The 15,711-nt window shown below is 38.4% G+C and overlaps 1 long non-coding RNA gene across 1 annotated transcript; it reads right to left on the bottom strand.

The window, feature by feature from the left end:
* Window positions 1-6,297: 6,297 nt before the first annotated feature.
* On the bottom strand, window positions 6,298-8,044 carry LOC107822658 (uncharacterized). The gene is made up of 2 exons (XR_001656443.2): window positions 7,311-8,044; window positions 6,298-6,839 (listed from the first exon to the last, which is right to left on the bottom strand). It is a non-coding gene; the product is annotated as an uncharacterized LOC107822658 (long non-coding RNA).
* Window positions 8,045-15,711: the final 7,667 nt, after the last annotated feature.

The raw sequence follows: 15,711 nt of genomic DNA on the forward strand, positions 1-15,711 counted from the left end.
GTTTTCAGCAGGTATATCCCCACCTAGTCCCAACCATTTATGTTTACTCAGGAAATCACTTTATGGTTTGAGGCAAGCTTCACGGCAGTGGTTGTCACACCTCCTTTTTACCTACACTCCCGGAAGGGATGTATATAAGGGAGTTTTTCCAATTAAAGGACAATCAAAAGGAGATTTATTGTTAAAAGATTCAGAGTCGCCACTTGGGATAATTATGGTATCCCAAGTCACCGGTTTCAAATCCCGAATCGAGGAAAGATTGACTCTGTTTAACAGTTCGCGAACCAGAAATCTGGGTAAGGAATTCTGTTAACCCGGGAGAAGGTGTTAGGCATTCCCGGATTCCGTGGTACTAGAACGGTCGCTCAACTGTTATTATCGGCCTATTATCTGATTTTAATACATGTTTTAGCCTAGGCATTAATTTTAATTTTAACCGCTTTGTTTAATTATTTTTAAGGAAGATTGCAACGTCATTTAAAATACGTATTGAACCACGTCACATAAATGCACCTGCGGTCCCCGAGACATTTTATCCAACGTTGTTGCGATTTGGATTTGGGTCACATAAATGCGCACCCGAGTTTAGGGAGGTAAATTATTAAAATAACGCGCCTAAAGCAGCTACGCATTTTTACAAGATGTGTAGTTCCCAATTCAATGGTTGTGAGCAAAGGGCCCGAGATTATGGAGTACCTTTACTAAGTTTCAAGCTCATTCCCTCTTAAGCTCCTAGTTTAATATATTTGACTAAGCCCAATTCCTAAAGGACATGAACAAGTTAATTACTAATGGCTCGACCTCTTCCCAATTCCCACGACACAATTTCAAACAATTTCATGTTCATCACGACCGACCAGAATAAAGTGACAATATGCAAGCATCTAGAACAATTAAAGAAATGAAAATAAGGGAATGTGAAATGAAACTTAGCAAACAGTAAAAGGGAATCTGAGCCATTACAGACTTTCAAACAACCCAATTAGCTCATTATCGGTTGCATTTTACCTTTAGAGATAAAATTAAGACTAAGTTAACTACCTACATAACGCACACATCTTATTCATCCCGTTATTTGCCTAGATGATTCACAAAGAACGCAAAATAATTGATCGTCCAAAGCACACCACGAGATGGTGGACTACTCTTAAGCACAAGGAAGATTAAACAATATAACTGAACCTTGGTATAAATGTGAAAGGATTTCCATATTGTTGTATCGAACGTGTGACGCGAACAAAGCAAGTACTACATATGAGACATTAAATCTGCAGGCTCTCTATGGTTGAAACACTCTTGAGCTTAAGTAGAAATTATTCACCGTGCAATGCGAAGATTATTTTATCACTAGGGTCCTGTTGCGACCAAAACACTCACGCAAGTGTACGCGATCGACAAGTAATATAGTAGTAAGTAAAGTATCGTTCCCACGAGGAATTGTGATCAACTTATCGACTGATGTAGACTCAAACAATTATCAATTCAAGCTAAATTATCACAAAATATATAAAGAACCAATTTACAATTTACTTAGTAATTAAACAATAATTCAACACAAAATTACTACACCAATTACACAATATTTTGATAACAAATTGGGTAAAGATATTCCAGGGTCATGGACTTGCTAGAGATCATGCTACTATTTTAGCTTAAGGTTGATTTATTGAATTATCCGGGTTATTGATTATAGGGTTAATAATATTCATAAGAATCTTTCGAGTTCTTATGCATCTATTCAAGTTAAACTAATACCTATATGTCTATGGTATTAATATTAGCAAGAATGCATTTACAACTCCTATTTTTCAACCAAACAAGGCAATTAAGTATATGTCTATCTTAATTGCAAATTCTTCACCCGATGCCCGAGATTCAAAACTTGTTCTATTTGATTCTATATGCAACCAAGAATTTTCTTTGTCAAGTTTAATTCAAGATTCGTAAATAATATTTCACTGTTAGCTACGCAGTAAAATAATTAAAAGCAGAATCAAATAAACAACCCATAACGATAGATTCAAGATCTTCAATCTAAGCTTCAAACAACACAATTATCTAATATCCATGACCCAAGAATACTAGAATTTTTAGCTACTCATAATCATACAAAAATCAACAATAAAAGTTTTAAACATAATATTAACAAGCAAATAGAAGAAAGTTTAGAAGAACTCTTTGAATCCTTGCTCCAAGATGATGTTCTTCTTCTCCTTTCTTAGCTCCAAGATGAAGCTCCTCCTTCTTCTATGGTTTTTTCTCCCTCAAAATCTGATCTGTTTTCTCAATAATGGAGCTTTACTTTATGTAAGTTGAGTGGATCCTCTCAGATTTCCCATTTTTCCCCCAAATAATTGATTTCCCGGACTAGACTAGCGCGGGAGCGCATGACCAGCGCACATCCCGCGCATATCGAGTTTCTTTCTGTCCAAATCACTGAACTAGAGCGGGAGCGCATGACCAGCGCATGACCAGCGCTAGTGGGGTTTTCTCTTGTTAAGATGTTGCTGCTCAACTTTTCGTCATTTGACTCCATTTTTCACTTGATTACCATCATAAATCCTCATTTGTTTATTGAACTCCTGTGAGACATTAAAGTCATGATTAGAGCCAATTTTTGCATTATTTGAACATTTACAATAGTAAACCATCCTTAAGTTGAGCTAAAACATAGGCTATATTAAACAATTTAGACTATTATCAACACCCCACACTTAGCTTATTGCTAGTCCTCGAGCAATCCACTATATTCGTTTTAGAGAATTCTTCACTCAACCATTTCTCCTCACGCATTACACCTAGAACATTGTACATACTTAACACCTAGCAGTGAACAATCCTAGCCTTAAAGTTGTCTCTTAAGTGCTATGCAATATTCAAACTTCCTCAACTTACTCTTCACAGAAGTCAAGATTTGCTTTTCTGTCACAAGTCATATGCCCTCACCATCATGCCAACAAGAAATATTTGGTAATTACTCTGCACATTCAAGTCATATACTTATAATAATCAATTAAAGCACTCACTCTCACAATAGAAGTCACATGCATGCAATGGGTACCATAAGCTTGCCCATAATATAAATCTCTACTAATTTAGGCTAGCTCGACTCAAAATCAATTAGGACTTTTTCATGGTTGTAATGTGGGCTAAGGGACGGGTAGGATGTATTTAGGAATAGTGACTCAACCCCTAAGCACTTTAACACATCACACGAGCAATTTTAAGCATAAATTCTTCAACTCACTTCTCATTTATACACAATATCATCCCACAAATACGCCCTTCTTCTTTAAGCACTCTATTAATTCATTCCCACTAGCTAGAGCAAAACACAATGTAATTATCTCTTTTTTTTTCTTGTCACTCAATTTCTGCTACTGGTGTATTCGTTTACAACATAAGTGCACCTTTCATCCTTTTATTGGTTCCACTCAAAAGTCACCCAACACTTATTTCCTTCTTACTTCTTTTAGCGCTCTTCTCACAATTAAAGTGCTTTAAGAGGTAAAAGGATCAAAACACTGTCAATTAAGAACAAAAGGGTATAGGTTTGTAATGCGGGTGCCAAACAAAAAGTCTGAAGGCTCAAAAGGGTTAACTAGGGACAAATTTTATTTGTAATAAGCAATTAAGCTCATAAAGGTCAAAGAAAGCCTAACATCATTTTTCAAACCGAGCATCACCTCAAATTTCGCTTCAACTCACATACCGGGCAAGTTCTAGACACAAGTACAATACATGGACTACACAAATACTTACCACACATGGCATATGACTCATTCCAGATCATCTCATCAAGACATTCCATTACGAGCAGTCAATTCAGTAACAAACATACAATTTAAGGCATTTTCCATGAGATTCAACAATTAAGACTAAGCGTTACACTCTAGGGTCTATTGTGTTCAGGTGTGTCAACGCTATGGGTTCACTTTTCTATAGCTTATAACTCTTTATTTTAGTCTACAAAATAAAAAAAAATATAAAAACAAAAATTAAAAACTACCTATGCCCGGTTCAAGATAAACCCTTGGAAAAGAACTGCGGCTTAAAGAAAAACCAAGGGGGAATTGCTACACTACCTAAGAAAAAATATATAAAAAAAAAATCTTTTGTTGTTTTCTCTAGACTCACTTCCCTCAAGAAAATTCGTCTAAAAGATCCGTCGTAGGGAAAAGTCTAATTTTTCTACCATTTTTTTTTCACATAAAAAAATTAATCTTCTAAAATACTACACAACTACGAAGAAAAGAAATAAGAAGCTAAAATACTAAAAAGCTAATTATCCAAAGGAATTCTCCCACCCCACACTTAAAAGAGTGCAATGTCCCCAATGCACAAATAAAAGCAAAAAATAAAAAATAAAAAAAATAACAAGGGTTGACAAGAAACTCCCTGAAAGGCCAAAGACCGAAGCACTGGCAGCTCACAGGGTACTCAGACTTCTCCCAAGGATGGTCCTTTGTGCGGGTACCTCACACTAGTTCCAACTAGCTGGCTCGCATTTGCACACTTTCAGTGGCTTTTATTCTATGCTCATAATCCTACAACAAATGCTACAAAGGTAGAAAACTAAAATAAACAAAAATAAAAGAAAGCAGTAAAGCTGGGTTGCCTCCCAACAAGCGCCTAATTTAACATCGCGGCACGACGTGAACCATTTTTTGCTTCCACCTTGAACTTATGAATTGTACCTCTAACAAGGCATCAAGTCTGTCGCTATGCTTCTTTGGTGGGGCTATAAAGATAACCAGGCCAAGTAATAAATTTTTCACTCGACACTTCTCGGCCTTTGGATGAGGAATGTAATTTTTGCTTTTTGGCACAATAAATTCAAGAATATAGACACTTTCATCCTCACTCTTTGACTTCCCCATAGGGTCAGGTGGCTCGATTACTATCTTACTATCTAAACACAATGTGAAAAAATGATTGGAATGAGGTCTAATGCGCCATAACTCATGAAATTTACTACTATTTACATCCTCATTTATACAAACACTCAATTCTTCTAAAGTAATGTTATCTACTCCCTCACATGACTCTAGAGCACTCTTCTTAACATGGACATCCTCAAGAAAAATATGATCTAATGATTGGTATTCTTGTTTTAGCTCCTCTATTTGGTCTAGAAGATTTTTTTCAGCTTCATACAACTCATCATTAAATTGTTGGGCGTTACACGCATCAACCTTTGCCCTCAAATCTGAATCCAAGTTATGCACAACCAAGCCAAAATTATCACTTTTTTGTGCAAGCTCATCTCTCTCCTTAGACCAATCTTTCATCACCGTTGTTAGTAAACAACGTCGTTTCACAGAATCCACTAATCGAGAATATCCGTCCCAATACCAACCCTTACTCCCATATTCAAATTCAGATGTCCAAAAGGTGAGGTCATGACTAGCCAAAAAATACGGGCCATAAAAATCTTTGATTAATCAAGCGTCTTCATCATTAACCTTACCTCTGTATATTTCATCCTCAGATGTCATCTTGAGAGAATTAGAAACATACTAAGAGAAAAATTAAAAAGTTATAAAAATAACATATTTACAAAAAGAAAAGAAAATAAACTTGTAAAGATAATAATAAAAGTCTAACCCAGAAGAATAGTTAATGTCTAATTCCCCGGCAACGACGCCAAAAATTTGTTGCGACCAAAACACTCACCCAAGTGTACGCGATCGACAAGTAATATAGTAGTAAGCAAAGTATCGTTCCCACGAGGAATTGTGATCAACTTATCGACTGATGTAGACTCAAACAATTATCAATTCAAGTTAAATTATCACAAAATATATAAAGAACCAATTTACAATTTACTTAGTAATTAAACAATAATTCAACACAAAATTACTACACCAATTACACAATATTTTGATAACAAATTGGGTAAAGATATTCCAGGGTCATGGACTTGCTAGAGATCATGCTACTATTTTAGCTTAAGGTTGATTTATTGAATTATCCGGGTTATTGATTATAGGGTTAATAATATTCATAAGAATCTTTCGAGTTCTTATGCATCTATTCAAGTTAAACTAATACCTATATGTCTATGGTATTAATATTAGCAAGAATGCATTTACAACTCCTATTTTTCAACCAAACAAGGCAATTAAGTATATGTCTATCTTAATTGCAAATTCTTCACCCGATGCCCGAGATTCAAAACTTGCATTGTTCTATTTGATTCTATATGCAACCAAGAATTTTCTTTGTCAAGTTTAATTCAAGATTCGTAAATAATATTTCACTGTTAGCTACGCAGTAAAATAATTAAAAGCAGAATCAAATAAACAACCCATAACGATTGATTCAAGATCTTCAATTTAAGCTTCAAACAACATAATTATCTAACATCCATGATCCAAGGATACTAGAGTTTTTAGCTACTCATAATCATACAAAAATCAACAATAAAAGTTTTAAACATAATATTAACAAGCAAATAGAAGAAAGTTTAGAAGAGCTCTTTGAATCCTTGCTTCAAGATGATGTTCTTCTTCTCCTTTCTTAGCTCCAAGATGAAGCTTCTCCTTCTTCTATGGCTTTTTATCCCTCAAAATCTGATCTCTTTTCTCAATAATGGAGCTTTACTTTATGTAAGTTGAGTGGATCCTCTTAGATTTCCCATTTTGCCCCCAAATAATTGATTTCCCGGACTGGACTAGCGCGGGAGCGCATGACCAGCGCATGACCAACGCATGACCTGTGCATGACCCGCGCATGACCCGCTTTCTCTTGTTAAGATGTTGCTGCTCAACTTTTCGTCATTTGACTCCATTTTTCACTTGATTACCATCATAAATCCTCATTTGTTTATTGAACTCCTATGAGACATTAAAGTCATGATTAGAGCCAATTTTTGCATTATTTGAACATTTACAATAGTAAACCATCCTTAAGTTGAGCTAAAACATAGGCTATATTAAACAATTTAGCCTATTATCATAAACCTTTCAAGGTTGTTCTCTGCTCATTCTACTTCAATACTAACATATAGGAGGAATCTAGATCTCATTTTACATGAATACTACTTCAGTTCGTTCATGGCTAGAAGAACCTCGCAAGTATTAACAGACCACAGACAAGAAAACGACGGCAAGTCGCAATAACGTCCAAAGCCGGAAAGGCTGGAATTGTAAAATACATACTAACAATACCACAAGGCAACAATTAGAACAGATTGTACCCGGATAGTAAAGCAACAACTATGAACAACAGGATTTTTCTTTCATTCTCATATAAGTGATTAAAACATCAAAATTACATTAATCAAGAACAGGTTAAGAAGAACGGACCTGAGACAAACTTTCCAAATGCAATCTGAAAGTGTTTAACTATAGAAAACTTGGACAGTCACGACAACCTCGACCAATCACCACCGAACCAACGAAGCAGCAATAACACTCAACTAAAACTCCATGACCGGACTTGAGTCAATTTCTTTTAAAATCAGAAGGAACGAAACTCAAAAATTCACATGAACTCCATAACAAATCTAAAAATCAAAATGACTGAAGCAACTATATCTCTGTGTGATTTTGCGTGTATGTGTGTGTGTCCGAATCGTTCTCGAAAAATCAGAGCAAAATGAAAGATATTACCGTTGAAGGTTCTTTTCTAATAAATCTCGAGGTTTGGCTGCTGTAGCTTAGATATTAGGGCTGGAAGATATGGAGATATCCCCGGAGTTAATGAGATCCATCACAAAACGATAACTCTGGTCGGAATCTAAGAGCAACTCTGATGAAGCAGTAGCCGAATCCGATGAAACAACAGTGGTTGTCGGATCTCTGGCCAAATCTGTCACCCTCCGTCGCCAGTAGTAACAGAGAAAGAGGAGGACGGAGGAGAATGAATAGCAGTGGTTGAGGCTGATGATTTTTTCGGTGATGGCTATGGGTGTGTGTCTAGTTTCATAAGGAAGAAGAAGTAACGTTGGGGGGGGAGGGGTTCTATGGAAATGACGCTCAGCTTTTGCAGAGTATCTGCGTTCTTTCTTTTCAGGCCTTTTTTAGTTTTAGGCGTTACCCCCTTTCCACCTTTTTTTATTTTTTTAAGCATTAATTTATAGGTAGAGTCTAGGTTTAGGTGTATTTTTGTGTATTTTGTCCATTAGTCCCTAGGTCTTTTGTGTTAAGTCCTTAGGGTCTTATTTATTTGTTTTTGTTCTAAAGAAGAGTCTAGAAGGGTCCCTAGGCTTAAAGGACTAATCCGAATTGGGCCATGAATTGAGTTCTAAAACTCTTAAAATTATGATCTAACACCTTAATCAACTCATTTTAAAGTAAGATAAAAATACTACCCCATGCAAAAGCTAACATGAAACTATTATATATTTTTTATTTTCAAAATTATATAAAGATGAAAATATGGTTCTATTTTTTTTTTTGAAAGATACATACTAAAGTATTTTTTGTAATTTTCATTTTTCTTGTAATAAAATAAAGTAAAAAAGTAAAAATGAGTTGAAATAGATATATTAGGCCTAAATTAAATATTTTACGCTAAAATATAAAAATCTTGGCGAGGGTCAAAAATCACATGTCTACAGCTGCCCCTCTTTGACTAGAAACGCGAAGAGTTTTCAGACAAAGACTGACTAGACAGGTTTTTTGACCCCGACCCTTATTTGGAGAGACTAAAACTAAGAAAAAGGGAATGTGACCGAGCCCTGGTATCTGAGCTTCCTACATATCCTTGGCTATAAAGGAATCAGGCCACGTGTAGTTCAGAGGTGAGTGAGATGATAGAGTACCGAGGTGGAAAGTCAGTCGAGGTGCCGTTCCGCCGAGGTTCCGGTCCGAGGTTCCTGTTATTACATCAAAAATCAAATGAAAAAGACTAACTAGGCCTTTAAACTACGAGTTACAAGATTCCTATCTATAAGTCTTCTGAAGCTTAATCTTGAGTCTTTAATGGTTCTTCATGCAGACTTTAGATTTGAACCTTGGCGCTTGTTAGCTGCAGGTGCTAGCTCGTTCTTCTTCAGCTTTTTTGGATCAAGACCGGACCTGTAGTGCTTGTGACTTCTACCATGTCTTAAGGAGTTCACATCCTCCATCAACTTCTGTATTTGGATTAACTTCTTGCCCTTCTCCTTTTTCTTTATTGTGACTAGCTTCTGTTGATCACCTCGGACTGTTGACTCGCATTTTTGCCGCGAGCTCCTTTTGTTGCTGACTTGAATTGTAATTTGAGCTGCTTTTCCTTTCTCCAGGTGGATACATGATTGCTGAACTCGAATTGTACTTTGAGATGCTTTCCTTTTCTCCAAGTGGACGCCTGACTGCTGAAGTTGAACTGTATTCCCCTGCTCTCCAGGTGGGCTCCTGACTGCTAAACTTGAACTTATTCCCTTGCTCTCCAGGTGGGCAACTGATTGCATGAACTTGAATTGTATTCCTTTGCTCTCCAGGTGGGCGCCTGACTTCAACAAAATAGACAAAATAAAGAAAAATTTTCTGCCCCAGTTTGGGTATCCAGACACATATGTAAGTGTAAAACGAACCACATTACCAAATATCAATAAGAACTTGAAAGCTAAAACTTGAGTTTCCTTGTTCTCCAGGTGGGCTCCTGACTGCTGACTTGAAATGTATTCCCTGCTCTTCAGGCGGGCTCCTGACTGCTGACTTGAAATGTACTTCCTGCTCTCCAGGCGGGCTCGTGACTGCTAAACTCGAATGTATTCCCTGCTCTCCAAGCGGGCTCCTGACTGCTAACTTGAATGTATTCCTTGCTCTCCAGGCGGGCTCCTGACTGCTGAACTTGAATGTATTCCCTGCTCTCCAGGCGGGCTCCTAACTGCTGAACTTGAATGTATTCCCTGCTCTCCAGGCAGGCTCCTGACTTCAACAAAATAGATAAAACAAAGAAAATTTTTCTTCCCCAGTTTGGGTATTTGGGAGCATATGTAAGTGTAAAACGAACAACATTGCCAAATATCAAAAAGAACTTGAAAGCTAAAACTTGAATTGTACTCCCTTGTTCTCCAGGTGGGCTCCTGATTGCTAACTTGAAATGTATTCTCTGCTCTTCAGGCGGGCTCCTGACTGCTGACTTGAAATGTATTCCCTGCTCTCCAGGCGGGCTCCTGACTGCTAAACTTGAATGTATTCCCTGCTCTCCAGGCGGGCTCATGACTGCTGAACTGAAATGTATTCCCTTCTCTCCATGCGGGCTCATAACTGCTGACTTGAAATGTATTCCCTGCTCTCCAGGCGGGCTCCTGACTGTTGAACTTGAAATGTATTCCCTGCTCTCCAGGCGGACTCGTGACTTCAACAAAATAGACAAAACAAAGAAAATTTTCTGCCCCCGTTTGGTGGCTGGGCACATATGTGAGTGTTAAACTGAATCATATTACCAAATATTACTAAGAATTTGAAAGCTAGGTCCCATTTTCCAGGGGGGTCCTGACAATTATTACCTAAACGATAGTTTTAAATCTGAGTTATATCTTCTAAAGGTGTGACTTTCGCTAAATCTTGTTATCTAAGAGAGTCTTAAAGCTACATCCCATTATCCAGGAGGGTCCTGAAGATCACAAGTCAAGTTTTATCTTAAGAGTGACAATTTTACGGCTAAATTATACTACCCTACAACAAAACTTATGCTAAATCTTGTTATCTAATGGATATCTTAAAGCTAAGTCCCATCATTCAAGAGGGTCCTGAAAACTCCTAATTGAATCCTATCTTAAACATACAAACTTTGAAGCCAACTTATATTCCTTTGGGGTACATTTATGCTAGATTATGCTACTCATGATTGTTTATAATTTTAAACTAGGTCCCATTTTTCAGGAGGGTCCTGGAAATTTACTGTCAAACCTATTTGGTGCTTGCCTTTCCTTACGGAGGGTTTTTCCGAAACAAACAAAATTTCCTGCCCTTGTTTCAAATCAAAGAAAAATCTTGTCAGCATAAAAATATGGTGGTTGGTTTGTGGCCTTGACTTTGAGTACGATTGCTCCTTCACTTCCCATGATAACTTTGATTTCCACTCGAAGACCTTGCTTGTTTATTGATTAACCACTTTCTATGTCACCCTTATCACGGAAAATACTTCTGATCCGTTCCAACCCAATACCCTTCATCTATTGCATTGTGCTCTTGCATTGACATGTACTAAACCTTTGTGTTTCTCATGAATCTCAAAGCACGACAACTGCCACCCACTCATCGCGCATGTTGTTTTTTCTTGACTTAAACCACTGGCCCTGGACTTGAGGTCTGTTGCTCCTTCATTTTCCACGATAACTTTGATTTCTGCTCGGAGGACCTCACTTATCACTGATTAAACACCTTTTGTAAATCTTAACACAGAAAATACCTTTGATCCGTTCACCAAACTTGTTGCATTGTTCATGAATTGATACCCTCCATCTTGTTGCATTGTTCATGAATTGATATGTACCAAACCCTCGGGTTTCACCAGAAATACTTTTGATCCGTTTATCTAACACCCCCCATCTGTTGCATTGTTCCTGAATTGATGTGTACCAAACCTTTGTATTTCACAAGGGTCCCAAAGCATGTTGATTGTTACCAGCTCAGTGCGCTTGTTGTTCTTTCCTAACTTATGACACTTTGATGTACTGGCCAGATCCCGTTTTGTGCAATTGCAAAGCTGGTGGCAAATTTTGAAGTCATTTCTCACTTGTTCTGACCAAACAGACTCGAAAAGAGGAGGTAAACAAGACAAAAGGAACAGAGTAAAGGACAAAAGAAGGGGATGATTCCCAATAAGAAAACTACAAAGTAGAAACCTATCAGATATGGATACCAACTCTAATGACCATGACATGTGTGGCCTATTCTGTTGAGCAAGTCTGATGTTCAACTCCTGTTATACCCCTAAACCGTGAAACTGGGCTTCAATGCTCCGATTATCCAATCTGATTCACAATCCTTATTCGACTTGTAGTGCCCGAAGCATTTTCACCATCAAGCCTCTATCATTTTGTTCTTTCTCTCAACTTACTGTCGCCTTACGGTGCCCACAAGGGTTTTCACCAATAAGACTCTCTCATTTTGGATTTCTCTCAGCTTCCATCGCCCTACGGTGCCCGTGAAGGTTTTCACCAATAAGACTCTCTCATTTTCATTATTTTTTTGCTTGGACCAGAGTGTTTCCCCTGATATGAATTACCTCTCCTTGCTTGACTTGGCATCTCTCGAAGACTGATCGGAAGATCTTTCTTTAGACCGTAACGTAGGCTTTTGGATAGGGTTAAAAAGAAAGGATAGCAAAGGCTCAAAACAATTCACATGGGTTCAAAATTACAACTTTCGGAATCAGATTTCTTACAACAACCACAACTTCTACCCCAGTTTCTTGCTTGAGGACTTTTGGATTTTTATTTTGATGGGACCAAACCGTGAGGTTGCCTACGTATCCTTAAAAGGAATCATGTCGAACGTATTTCATGATATAGAAATTACTTTGTTGTTGTGATTTTCTCTTTTCTCTTTCTTTTCTTTCTCTTTTTTGCTTTCTTTTTCTCTTTTTGTTGTTTTTTTTCTTTTTCTTCTTTTCATTCTTTTTTTTTATTTTCATTTTTCTTCTCTCCCTTTTCATTCTTTTCTTTTCTCCTTTTTCTTTTACTTATCTTTCACGCTTGTGTTTTTGATCTTTGCTACTGATTCCGAAAGAGGGGTATGAAAGAAAATAAACAAGGCTCAAATGGGTGACGAAGGATAAGGTGTTTAGATAGCAGAACAAAATGTCTTTGTCATTCCAATCTTTAAAACATGCCAAGTACAAATAACACAATTAAACAAACCAAGGAAAACATTCGTAACATCTTTTGATTACGCCAGCCTTGATGACCATATCCACACATTCGCCTTCTATATCTGTTGAATACAATGCACCCTTGGACAATACTCTCACTTTCCTTACCACGAACGGCCCCTGTCAATTTGGCAAACTTACCTTTAGCTTCCACCCGATGCGGCATGATCCATTTCAATAGGGTTTCTTTATGTTCTATCTGCCCTAGTTTCACATGGTTCGGGCTTCAAGTGATCTCAAAATGCCTTTACTTATTTCCCTCAAATGTCCCTATCATCTTCAAAATTGTTCCATTGCTTCATAACTAAACTGACTTTAGACCAGGCCTAGAATTTTGCATGCATGTCATGTCACTAGAACTAGCATTAGACAAAAGACAATGAAAGGATAGAAAAGAGCTAAACAAAGAAAATGACTGGAAATAACAAAATACAGGACATTGCATTAGACAGACGGTGAAACAGTTCGAATAACAAAACAAGTAAAACAAACTGGGATACAACCCTGGAACAAACCTAGACAGCACTAAATGAGATACTACGACTAAAGGAACTAGACAAAATAAAAGGATAGAAGGGTTTGAGTCACAAGACAATATCCGGATTACAACCCTGAAATAACCCGGACAACAGAAATGACAACAAACTAAGCCACCAAAGCTCCTCCCTGGCTAACCAAGAAAAGAGCGTCTTTCCAGTCCTCCAATTCAACATCTTACCCACTGGCCTCTGCATCAACAATACTAGGAACTTCATAAGTCTTCATCACATTGTTCTTAACAAATTGATTTTGGGTTCCTTTTGCCAGCTCATTTTAAAGATCAACCCCTGATAGCGTTCATAGCTTAGTAGCACGTGGACCTCCGAGGCTCCCAGAAGAATTCTCACATTTCTTTTCAAAATAAACCATACCCACCATATGCATCTCATTATGCACAGGCGATGAACTTTGGCTAGTGTCTGCTGCATCTGAATTTTGCACAACAATGTCGCCTGCATCAATAAGCTTCTGAATCGCATTCTTCATATTCCAACACTTCTCTATGTCATGCCCCGGGGCATCAGAGCAATAGGCGCACCTTTGAGAAAAATCAAACTTCTTTGGAAGAGGGTTTGGCATTTTTATCTGGGTCGGCTTCAACATGTCCAATTTCCTTAGCCTCTGAAACACACTGGCATATGACACTCCCAATGGAGTGAATGTATTCTTCTTCTGTAACCTCTCTTGCTTAAAGGCTTGACTGGGCCGGAAACTTGATCCAGGGGGTTTTCGGTAGGCTCGTGGGGGTGGATAGGCATTTTGTGGAGCTGGGTACTGGGAAAGTGATGTACTATTTTGGAAGTTTCGTGGAGAGAAGTGGAGTTGGGGAGGATCATTTGGTGTACAAGGATATCCACGGGGACTATGTCGAGGCTGGAAGTGTTGATCAGGAAAGCCCATCGGATCATCTTTTCTGTTTCTCTTTCTTCCACCTAATCTAACTGGGGTGTTCTGAATGTCTTTCGAACAACTCATGATTTTGCCTGACTTGATTCCCTCTTCCACTAGCTCCCCTATTTTTAACATATCTTTGAAAGGCTTTCCCAAGGCCAGGATCAAATGACTGAAGTAGGTGGGCCCCTGGGCTTGTAGGAAAAGCTCAACCATTTCTTCTTCGCCAATCGAGGTATTGACTCGAGCCACTTGCTCCCTCCACCTGAGCCCAAACTCCCTAAAGCTTTCCTCCAGCTTCTTTTCCATTTTAGATAGGGAGGAGCGGTCTGGGATAACACCTGATCTATTTTGAAAGCATCGAACAAAATCTTGAGCCATGTCACCCAATGTAGGCCACTTACCAACATCTTGACGATTATGTCATTACAAAGCTTCCCCAGTCAGGCTCTCACTAAAATACGCCATCAACAAATCATCTCTCTCGCCAACACTTCTCATTTTACTGCAATAATCCCTCAAATAGGCTACCGGATCTCCAACCCCATCATACAAGTTAAATTTTGGTACTTTAAACCCCACAGGCAGACGAACGTTGGGGGACATAGAAAATTCTTTGTAAGACATGCTACCCTGGTCTCTCATTCCTTGCGTGTTCTTTAAGGACTGTTCTATGCCTTTCAGCCTCCTGGGTATCCCATCTCGCCCCTTTCTTCCTGTGAAATCTTCATTTACAACATGAGGCCCATCCCGCGTACGCTGCTTGTATGAGTTGGGAACCTTGTGGGCAATCTCTGAGGGGTAATATTGGGCATCATGAGCTTTGAGTGGGTGTTCATTGTTAGGGATGGTGGATAAGACCGGAGGGCAATTTTTGGAAAAGGTAATTGGAAGATGAGTGATGGAGCTACTAGGGTGGTTGGGAAAGCCATGATAAGTGGGTCGATCTGGAAAGTATGGGGAATCATCTGGCATTATGACCGGTGTTTGGGTAAGGGTAGAATTTAGGAAGCTAGGTGGTGGTAGGGGTGGTGCCTTCCCAGTCATCCAGGCTTGATACATGTCCGCCATGTGTTGTCTTAACATCCTCACATTTTCAACCAACCCATCGTCCTGTTCAACCAATTGCTTTTGGGCACCTGTATCAACCAACTCAGTTTTGTTGTTGTCTGCCATTGCCTTTTAACTTTATGTTGTGGAGATGAGTTACTACTTCGAGGACCATAAACCAACCACATTTCCGCTATGAAGATATCAAAAAGAACAAAATGGGGTCATCCCGTTAGCGTTAGGGCATTTAACACCAGAAATATCACATTCTGTGCAATGCACCTAGCAACAATTAATAGTTCTAGAATGACGTCGAGGATCATAAGGTCACTTGGCATCATCCCAATCTGTCCATTTGAATCTTCTCTTTTCTTTTCTTTCCTTGCATTTCTTAGCTCGCGCATTTTCTTTCCCCTT

This window comes from Nicotiana tabacum, chromosome 8 (genome assembly GCF_000715075.1).
Source record: "Nicotiana tabacum cultivar K326 chromosome 8, ASM71507v2, whole genome shotgun sequence".
Taxonomy (NCBI): domain Eukaryota; kingdom Viridiplantae; phylum Streptophyta; class Magnoliopsida; order Solanales; family Solanaceae; genus Nicotiana; species Nicotiana tabacum.